The 9,445-nt window shown below is 46.6% G+C and overlaps 1 protein-coding gene and 1 long non-coding RNA gene across 4 annotated transcripts in view; both read right to left on the reverse strand.

Annotated features, from left to right (window-relative positions):
* The window catches only part of LOC111957479 (transcription factor COE2), a 33,952-nt gene that overhangs the window by 8,713 nt on the left and 15,794 nt on the right, over window positions 1-9,445 (reverse strand). The window lies entirely within an intron of this gene.
* LOC139024777 (uncharacterized) lies at window positions 88-4,144 on the reverse strand. Its single transcript, XR_011476141.1, has 4 exons — window positions 2,078-4,144; window positions 1,848-1,888; window positions 1,450-1,465; window positions 88-1,238 (listed from the first exon to the last, which is right to left on the reverse strand). It is a non-coding gene; the product is annotated as an uncharacterized lncRNA (long non-coding RNA).

Raw genomic sequence — 9,445 nt, forward strand, 5'->3', positions numbered from 1 at the left:
ACACACTTCCATACAACACCCTCCACCACCACCTCTGACCCCCCCCCCCCCCCCCCCAAACCCCATTCAGTCAACTTTTCACCCCCCTCAGTTCGGACACACACAGCTGCAAATGCTGAAATTAAAGCGAGACGTTGGTGCATATATTAGCATGCATTAGCCACTTTCCCCTACCCACTTAACATGCAAATCTTCCAGCCCCGTCGCCTCGCACCTTCTGCCACACATTCATTTGCTGAATTATAATTAGACTAATCTTGCATAATTAATAAGAAGTCGAGAACACTCTTTTTTCCCCCTCTATTGTGGTCGCAAAGTTTAATATCGCCATTGTTTGTTTTTGTTTTGGTATTGTAACACGCCCACACACCTCCCCACCCACAGGCTAGAGAAGATGAGGACTTGGAAAACATTGATCTGGATGTCAGAAGGAAACTGTGTGAGCGGAGGAAGGTCCAGGACTTTCATAGGAGAACTCTATTAGCTACACTGTAGATTAGACTCATAGGTATGTAAATACAGCTCTGCTGTATTTGCAGCTCTCTCATACTCAAAGTGGTTATTCCATAACCGTACATAACCATACACAGTCACTGGAACTTATTTTCCATTCCATCATATTTCCCATTCAATCACTATTTAATTTGGAAATAATTTTTTGGGGGGAAGGGGTAACTTTTTGTGACTAGTTGAGATGCCAGTTTAATATTTAATGAGCTGTCCAGTTGTCATTAATGTAAATCAAGCTATAACCCCTCCAACTGGTGTTCCCCACTACCCTCCTCAGAGACCCTGATTAGGAAACACAAACAAAAGGTAGGCCCAAGTCTTAAGCCTTGGGATCAATTTCCACACTGGCTCCATGGGGAGTCTGTTTTCCCCTCAGTCTTCCAGTCTGTATCTCTGTCGAGGCCTCCAGATCCCCTTTGTCTGCATCTGCTTCAGTTCCCAAGACTAAACACAGGCCTCACAGCGTGTGGTGAGCAATCCGCAGGGTGACAACTTTCTTAACTAAAACGAGTTCAAAAAAATGAAAGCGTAAGTCATGACACTGCAGTAACAGCAACGTTACAAACTTAACTCTGTAATTGTTTTATTCCTACATGTTCACCTATGCATTGACTTGCCTTCAGACCAAGTTCAGCTTCAGTCAGTCCTATCTAAGGCATCTGTTACATGTAGCTGAGCTGTTACACACTGAGCCGTTACACACTGCTAGAACAAAAGCGCTGTTACAACTCGTACATGACCGTATACACATGTAACACAGAGCTGTTCCCTTTCCATAAACACTGGTAGAAAAAAAGAGCTGTTACACACTGAGCGTTACACACGAGCCGTTCATGCAAACACTGCTAGAACAAAGAGTTTACACACTGAGCCGTACACTTAGATAAAGGCTAGTTCACTGAGCGTACACTGCCTAGAACAAAAGAGCCGTTACACTACTCTTAGCCGTTACACACTGAGCTGTTACCACTGCTAGACAAAGACGTTACACATGCCGTTACACACTGAGCCTACACACTGAGCTTTACCACTGAGCCGTTACACATGAGCCGTTACACACTGAGACCGTTACACACTGAGCGTTCACACTGAGCCGTTACACATGAGCCGTTACACACTGGGCCGTTACACACTGAGCCGTTACACACTGAGCGTTACACACTTGAGCGTTACACACTGAGCCGTTCACACCTGAGCCGTTACACACTGAACCGTTACACACTGAGCCGTTACACACTGACCGTACCACTAGCTACGCCGTTACAACTGACGAACACTGAGAACACTGACGTTCACACTGCTAGAACAAAGAGACGTTACACCTCTAACCGTTACACATGAGCTGTTACACACTGCTAGAACAAAAGAGCCGTTAACACTGGACCGTTACACACTGAGCCGTTACACACTGAGCCGTCTTACACACTGAGCCGTTACACACTGAAACCGTTTACACACCTGGAAGCGTTAGCACACTGAGCCGTTACCACTGAGCCGTTTACACCACTGAGCCGTTACAACTGCAGCCTCGTTACACACTGAGCCGTTACACACTGAACCGTTACACACTGAGCCGTTACACACTGAACCGTTACACACTGAGCCGTTACACATTGAGCCGTTACACACTGAGCCGTTACACACTGAACCGTTACACACTGCTAGAACAAAAGCTGCACAGGACCCCTAACAATAACTTTTATTGGCATTTATCAACCTTCATTACTACTGACATGAACTGCCATGTCACAGAGACACAACACATCACTCTCTATCTATGCTGATTAGACACAAAGCTGTATCCGTGTCAACAGATCTTTATGCTACAATACATAGATTTATCAGCTATAATACAGGCTGTATAGAGGTCATATGAAGCTCCCACATAACTAGACCAGTTCCTGCAGCCTTGTCTTCCTGTGAGACATCAGTCCTTCTCATGTGAGACTGGTCCTCTAGTTTCGGACATCTGCATTAATGATGACATAATCACATTTCAATAAAAGACTTGGGACAGATTTGAACCATGAGAGCTAGAGAGAGAGGACTAAAATTGAGATAATTTATTCTGACAGGGTGGGCGAGTCTCTGTTCTCTATCTAGGAACACCATTAGACACAGCGGAAAGAAGGAAGGTAGAAAGGAAGGAAGGAAGGAAGAGAGATAACAGGGATGGAGTGACAGGTCAGGAGCATGATAATCCTTCTATCAGTATTTAGACGACAGGCTGAGAGACTGAAGGAAGTAGAGAGGGAAGGTGTGGATAGGTGGTGGGGAAAGACAAGATTGAAAGTGAGAGAGAAGAAGAGAGGGAGAGACAAAAAGAGAAGGAGCGGGAGAGAGAGGGGGGGTAGGGGAGGAAAATTAGGAAAACAGATGTGAGGCATTAAAACATACTGACATGCTGAGGACCTTCTTCTGCCACACTCAAACACCGAGAACAGTAACTCATACACACACGCACACATACACACGCTCACATGTCACATGCAAGCACACAAACATTACATACACACAAACAAACTACAATGAACACAACTTAAACACAACTTAAAATGTATGCACAAAATATGCAAGTATTTGGTCAAGCAAGGTTCATGGCTCCTAGCTATTGGCTGAGTTGTGCATAGGCCAGAGTTGACCTAATCATATTTTACACTGATGCAGAAATCTACAGATGGGTCGTCATGCATCAATGTGTGGATATGCATCCAATGAATAAATGGAATTGGTTGTGGTGAGGGATGGGGGAGTTTTTTTCTCCATGGGGAGAGTTGGTGAGGAGAGTGACTGGGGAAGAGGGGGCTAGGGAGGAGGTAATAAATACCCCTGGATCCCAGGGTCCCCTGGCAGACTGGAAGCTAGACTGGTCACCAGGGTTAACACCCGGGGCACCCGACCTTTGACACTGCTAATGGGGCACAGAGAACCCTCCACGAACTGATACCCCCTCTGTCGCATACCACCACGGGACCTTTCACACAAGCCTACTAACCCGCCCCCTCATATTTTACAACAGAAATAATACTTAGTCGTGCACTCAACTTTACTTAACATACTTTATATAACTCTCACCTCCTATCACTCACCCTCCCTGTCCAACTGCATCATTTTTTAAAGTAATCAACAACAACAACAACAAAAATATGTTTTTAACTAACCCTTAACAACTTGTTTTAGCAGGGGTTTCTCTTATTTTTGTTAAGTTGTAATGGGTGCACAGCTATGCATTTCTGTCCTCTCGAATTTCCAGCAACCCCCACCTTTCCTAATCCCAACCTGTCATAATCTATAATCTGGACCCTGTAAATCTCTCATTGACGCCTTTTTTGATCCAGGGATTAAACCTGTCTTTATGAGTTGACAGTCAGGCATACCAACACCCACCGCCCTACACACTAACAACCATACACTGACATGAGATGGGTACACCAGATCAATGGTGGAGGGTAGGACTCAGATTGGCCTGTTGTATCAAAAATAGCAGTTGGAGGGTAGGACTCAGATTGGCCTGATGTATCAAAATAGCAGCTAGATTCATTGGCGATGTGCCACATAGACTGAAACAGAGCATGGGGAATGAGGACTCCTTTTAAAGTTTGACCGCTGGATTGGATTTGCCCCCATGGCCCCTTCTCCATTTCAGCCCACCCCAGCCTCACCCCTCCGGCCCAGCCCACCCCAGCCTCACCCCTCCGGCCCAGCCCACCCCAGCCTCACCCCTCCGGCCCAGCCCACCCCGTCTCTAAACATGAGAATTGTGTCAAAGCCAAACATTTAAACCCCTAGTGCTGATTTATAGAGCTTGGTAGTTCTGTAAAACCACCCGGCTTACCACCTCAAAAGTGCTCAGCTAGCGAGGCTGTGAGGTGAGAGGCAGAGGGGGAATAAGTGGGGGGGGGGGGGGGTTTATAGAGGGAAGGTATGGGGGCTCATGGACCCTCCTGATAAGTGTGAATGTGTACTTTTTGAACAATGCAACTCGTTGATCTTAAAATTACTTTACAACTTCACTGCTGGCATGATGCTATTATTCTAATCGTTTAAATAGTTGAAAGTTATGTTCCATTAACCAACACTTGGCATAATAACGAAGGCTAGAGAGAGTAATAGGTATATGGATCTATGAATGGACAGACTGACAGACAAATACACAGAGATCCAGCAGGAGAGGATAGGGAATATACCTCCATCAATGGCCTGACCTTTCCCAGCATGCTTTGAGAGTCCTATGGGATGAAGATTTAAAATACCCAAACTGTCACACTGGATTGAGCAGCCCATTGTGCATGGACAGGTCTCATACATACCAATACAGACCTTTCCAATCCCCACACTACACCGGTGACACAAAACTGGCAGCTCTAAATGAGGCAGCATGAATAAACACCAAACATAACATAAAGCTTCTACAGAACAGCAATATGGGCACATACTATATTGTGTCAAATAAATGTCAAAATGCAAAAGTTTTCCACAGAAATGTGTCATGTGCTCCCTCTAATACACGTAACAATTATTCCAGGATACTGAGTCTTCCTTACTAACACTGACAAAACGTATAGGCTATTATCAGCTGATAATCACCTTTGTAGTATTAAATATACCCACATACCACAGCACCTCCCAAACCTTCCTCAGAGAGGAACAAAGACAGAGGGATGGACGCTAGAGAGGAGAGAGGAGAGAAGCAACAACAGAATGAGAAGAGATGTCTTCTTAATTAGCCAGTAATGATAAGATCTGACAAACAACATCTGTTTCCAGAGAGAGAGGGAAGAAGAGGGGGGAGGAATGAGAGGGTGGGAAAGAGAGAGGTTGGGAGAGAGGGATAGGAGGGAGGAATAGAGAGAGGCAACTAGCTAAAGAAACCTGTGAAGGCAAGACAAGAGGGACCTGCTTGTATAAAGGAGTGGGGGGGACAGGAGGTGGATGTGTAAAAGATAGAATGCTGTGTAGCGTGACACTATAGAAGAACGAAGGAAGGAAGGAATGAAGTAAAACTAAAAAGAGAGAGAGAGACAGACAGACAGGAGAAGATAATTCTGACAGGGTTGAGAGAATCTAGGAACCAGGACGAAAATAACAGAGAGAAAGGGGGAAAATAATTATCAAAATGAAGAGAGCAGGCAGACAGAGAGAGACAGACAGACAGACAGACAGACAGACAGGCAGGCAGGCAGGCAGGCAGGCAGGCAGGCAGGCAGAGGGTTGGACTGGAAAATGGCACATGAGGGAGGGAAGGAGAGGTGGAACGTGTGAAGAGATGGGTATGGAATCACTCAGAGGTCCAGGGTGCTGTAATTTACTGTCCGTAGCTAATCCACAGCAAATGTGTGGAGCTGAGGAGAGGAGCGGGAGGGAAGGAGAAGAGTGACGGAACAAGAAAGAGGAAAGGGGGACTGTTGGGCGCTCGGCATGCACGCTGGGAGGCTGTCAGCACATCACCCCCTGCCCTTAGCCCTGACGGATTCATCAGGACATACACACACCATAAAACACACACCATAAAACATCTGAATTGTTTTGTTTGTTTTCCACTAAACTAATATCAGAGGAATGCATTTGCAGACATTTGTTGCTCAAAGGGCAATTAGATTTTACAGAAATATGCAAGCTGCCTCAAATGCACCATTCTTAATAGCAAGATGTTCTACCTACACTATGACCACACTGCAGCAGGCATGCACATCTAATACTTCCCTCTGTACTGAAATACATATTTTGTGTTTGCATGTTTGAGCGGTGAGTAGGGGTGTATGTGAATGTTTTGCTGTGAGGCAGTTTGAGGGGTGAGTAGGGGTGTATGTGAATGTCTTGCTGTGAGGCAGTTTGAGGGGTGAGTAGGAGTGTATGTGAATGTTTTGCTGTAAGGCAGTTTGAGGGGTGAGTAGGGGTGTATGTGAATGTTTTGCTGTAAGGCAGTTTGAGGGGTGAGTAGGGGTGTATGTGAACGTTTTGCTGTAAGGCAGTTTGAGGGGTGAGTATGTGAATGTTTTGCTTTGAGGCAGTTTGAGGGGTAAGTAGGGGTGTATGTGAATGTTTTGCTGTGAGGCAGTTTGAGGGGTAAGTAGGGGTGTATGTGAATGTTTTGATGTGAAGGCAGTGTTGAGGGGTGAGTGGGGTGTATGTGAATGTTTTGCTGTGAGGCAGTTTGAGGGTAAGTAGGGTGTATGTGATTTGCTGTGATGGCAGTTGGAGGGTGGTAGGGGTGTATGTGATGTTTGCTGTGAGGCAGTTTGAGGGGTGAGTAGGGTGTTATGTGAATGTTTGCTGTGAGGCGTTGGGGGTAAGTGGGGTGTATGTGAATGTTTGCTGTGAGGCAGTTTGAGGGGTAGTAGGGGTGTATGTGAAGTTTTGCTGTAGGGCAGTTTGAGGGTAAGTAGGGTGTTGTGAATGTTTGCTGTGAGCAGTTTGAGGGGTGAGTAGGGGTGTATGTGAATGTTTTGCTGTGAGGCAGTTTGAGGGGTGAGTAGGGGTGTATGTGAATGTTTTGCTGTGAGGCAGTTTGGGGGGTGAGTAGGGGTGTATGTGAATGTTTTGCTGTGAGGCAGTTTGAGGGGTGAGAGGGAGTACACCGTAGAGGATGGGGGAAAATCAGGGAAATCCGAGTACTTCCTGGGAAATAAATTCTGTTTAGATTCCTAACAGACAAACAAACAAACAGACAAACTGGGTCCAGGCCAGCACCGGGGGCATTGTTAAATCATTAGTGAAATTTAAGACATATTTATGTTTATTTATTTTCCCTTTTGTACTTTAACTATTTGCACATTATAACACTGTATATAGACATAATATGACATTTGAAATGTCTTTATTCTTTTCAAACTTTTGTGAGAGTAAAGTTTACTGTAAATTTTTTATTGTTTATTTCACTTTTGTTTATTATCTTTTTCACTTGCTTTGGCAATGTAAACATCCGTTTCCCATGCCAATAAATCCCCTTAAATTGAAATTGAATTGAAATGTAAGACCTTTATAGGGGGGGAGCTGACTGACCCCCTATCCATCCCCCACACCCACTCTGCTCCACCCCTACCCACCAGCATGCAGCCAAAGAAAACAGCCCCTGTTCCTAAACACCAGTGCTAACTGGCCTCTGACTCTGGCCTCTGACACACACGTACGCTCACACACATTCACGCCTGCTGGGAGGCTGCAGGCACACACACACACACATCCATGTACACACAAACCCACACTCACTATCTCAAATACTCTCTAAAATAAATCAAGTGCCCCCCACTTAATCTCCACACCGCTCTACCAAAGGTGAAACCTGTTAGTGGCCAGACAAATAGGAAGTGTCTTTCCTCTTGCTCCCTCTCTCCCTGTAACACAATGCCCAGCCCCAGACACCATTTTGAGCGCTATGAGCCCCCCCCCCTGCCTACCCCTGTCATTCTCCCACATTAGCCCATTTGCAGTCCATTCCCATTTCCTGTCATAGCATTTCTCTGCTGCGCTCTGTTTCCGACTGCCCCCTCTGTGCGCCCTCCCTGAGAAAACAACTCAGGCCTGTTCTGAGTGTTAGGGTTTAAGGCCCGACAACCAACCTAACGCAGCCCCGTACAGCCCAACGCAACCCCGTGCAGGCCAACGCAGCCGCATAAAGCCCAACGCAACCCCATGCAGGCCAACGCAGCCCCGTGCAGCCCAACGCAGCCCCATGCAGCCCAACGCATCCAGAGGTTACAACACATTCCGGTCATCTAATCTGCCACTCATGGTTCACTTCCTGTCTGTATTTAAGTCGTGGGTCTTCCTGGTTCACATGAGACAACCTCCCCAAACATCACAAAATATCTTCTGACTCTTTTTCTACCATTTGACTCTGAATATATTTCTCTCTCTCTGTGTTTCTTACAAGCAGTACCTGTCAGTGAGTATTTGATATTCCAGACAGTGGCACCCTCTCCCTATGTCTGTCTGTCATTCTCCTCCTCTCATTGAGTGTGTGTGTGCCTCCTGGGAGGAGGTGTCCCCCACTCCTGTGCCAGCTGCTCCAACTGGTCTAGCCTGTGCTGTTGTGTGCAGTGGAGCCGCTGGGCCCTGTCTCTGTCCCCACTCACTGCCTGTCCCCTGCCTGAAGGGGATCCCTGACAGTGGGTCTGGAGGGACACTACCAGCCACCAGGGAGACGCCTGTGACAGGGAAGTGAAGGGACTGGATTGTGTGTGTGTGTGTGTGTGTGTGTGTGTGTGTGTGTGTGTGTGTGTGTGTGGTGGTTGGTAGTGGGTGGTTGGGTCATGGTGGTGGGGTGTGATGGTCGGTGGTGGTGGGTGGTGGTGGTGGTGGTTGGTAAGTCGGTTGGGTAGTGGCGTGGTATGGTGATGGTGGTGGTTGTTAGTGGTGGTGGTTGTTGGTGGTTGGTGGTTGGTGGTGAGGGTGCATGTTAAACTAGGAATCTCCACCCCTTGACAATGCACTGTGCTGGTGACCATGACATCCTACATATACAAGGAGATTACAGATTCTGTGATTATGAGAAACAATCTTAAAACGGACACTATTTACATCTACAATACAATCTTGATGAAGTAAATCAGTGCTGTTCGGCTGCTACTGAGTCACACTGCATCTTGGGAGAGGGTAGTATTCGACCCCTGACACTTCACAATATGGTTTCCATCGTTCATTTTTTGGGGACGAATTGTTTTAATGTTCCTTTCCCAAAAGCCCTGCTCCTCATGTTCCCAAGGGGCTCTGCTGAGAGAGGTGGGTGATGTTCCCGCTATTAAAAATTAGCAGTGAGAGGCTAACGCAGGAATAGCTCGCACAGGCAGCAGGGAACGTGCATCAAAACAGACATTACAAGCTAACTTAGAACGGCAACAGAGGAGCACACCAGAGGCAGACACAGAGGCAAAGACACACATGTAGACAACAACACAGAGACAACACACAGGAGGCAGCACACAGAGGCCAGCAT

The sequence above is a fragment of the Salvelinus sp. IW2-2015 genome, unplaced genomic scaffold, assembly GCF_002910315.2.
Source record: "Salvelinus sp. IW2-2015 unplaced genomic scaffold, ASM291031v2 Un_scaffold1860, whole genome shotgun sequence".
NCBI classification, from domain to species: Eukaryota; Metazoa; Chordata; class Actinopteri; order Salmoniformes; family Salmonidae; genus Salvelinus; species Salvelinus sp. IW2-2015.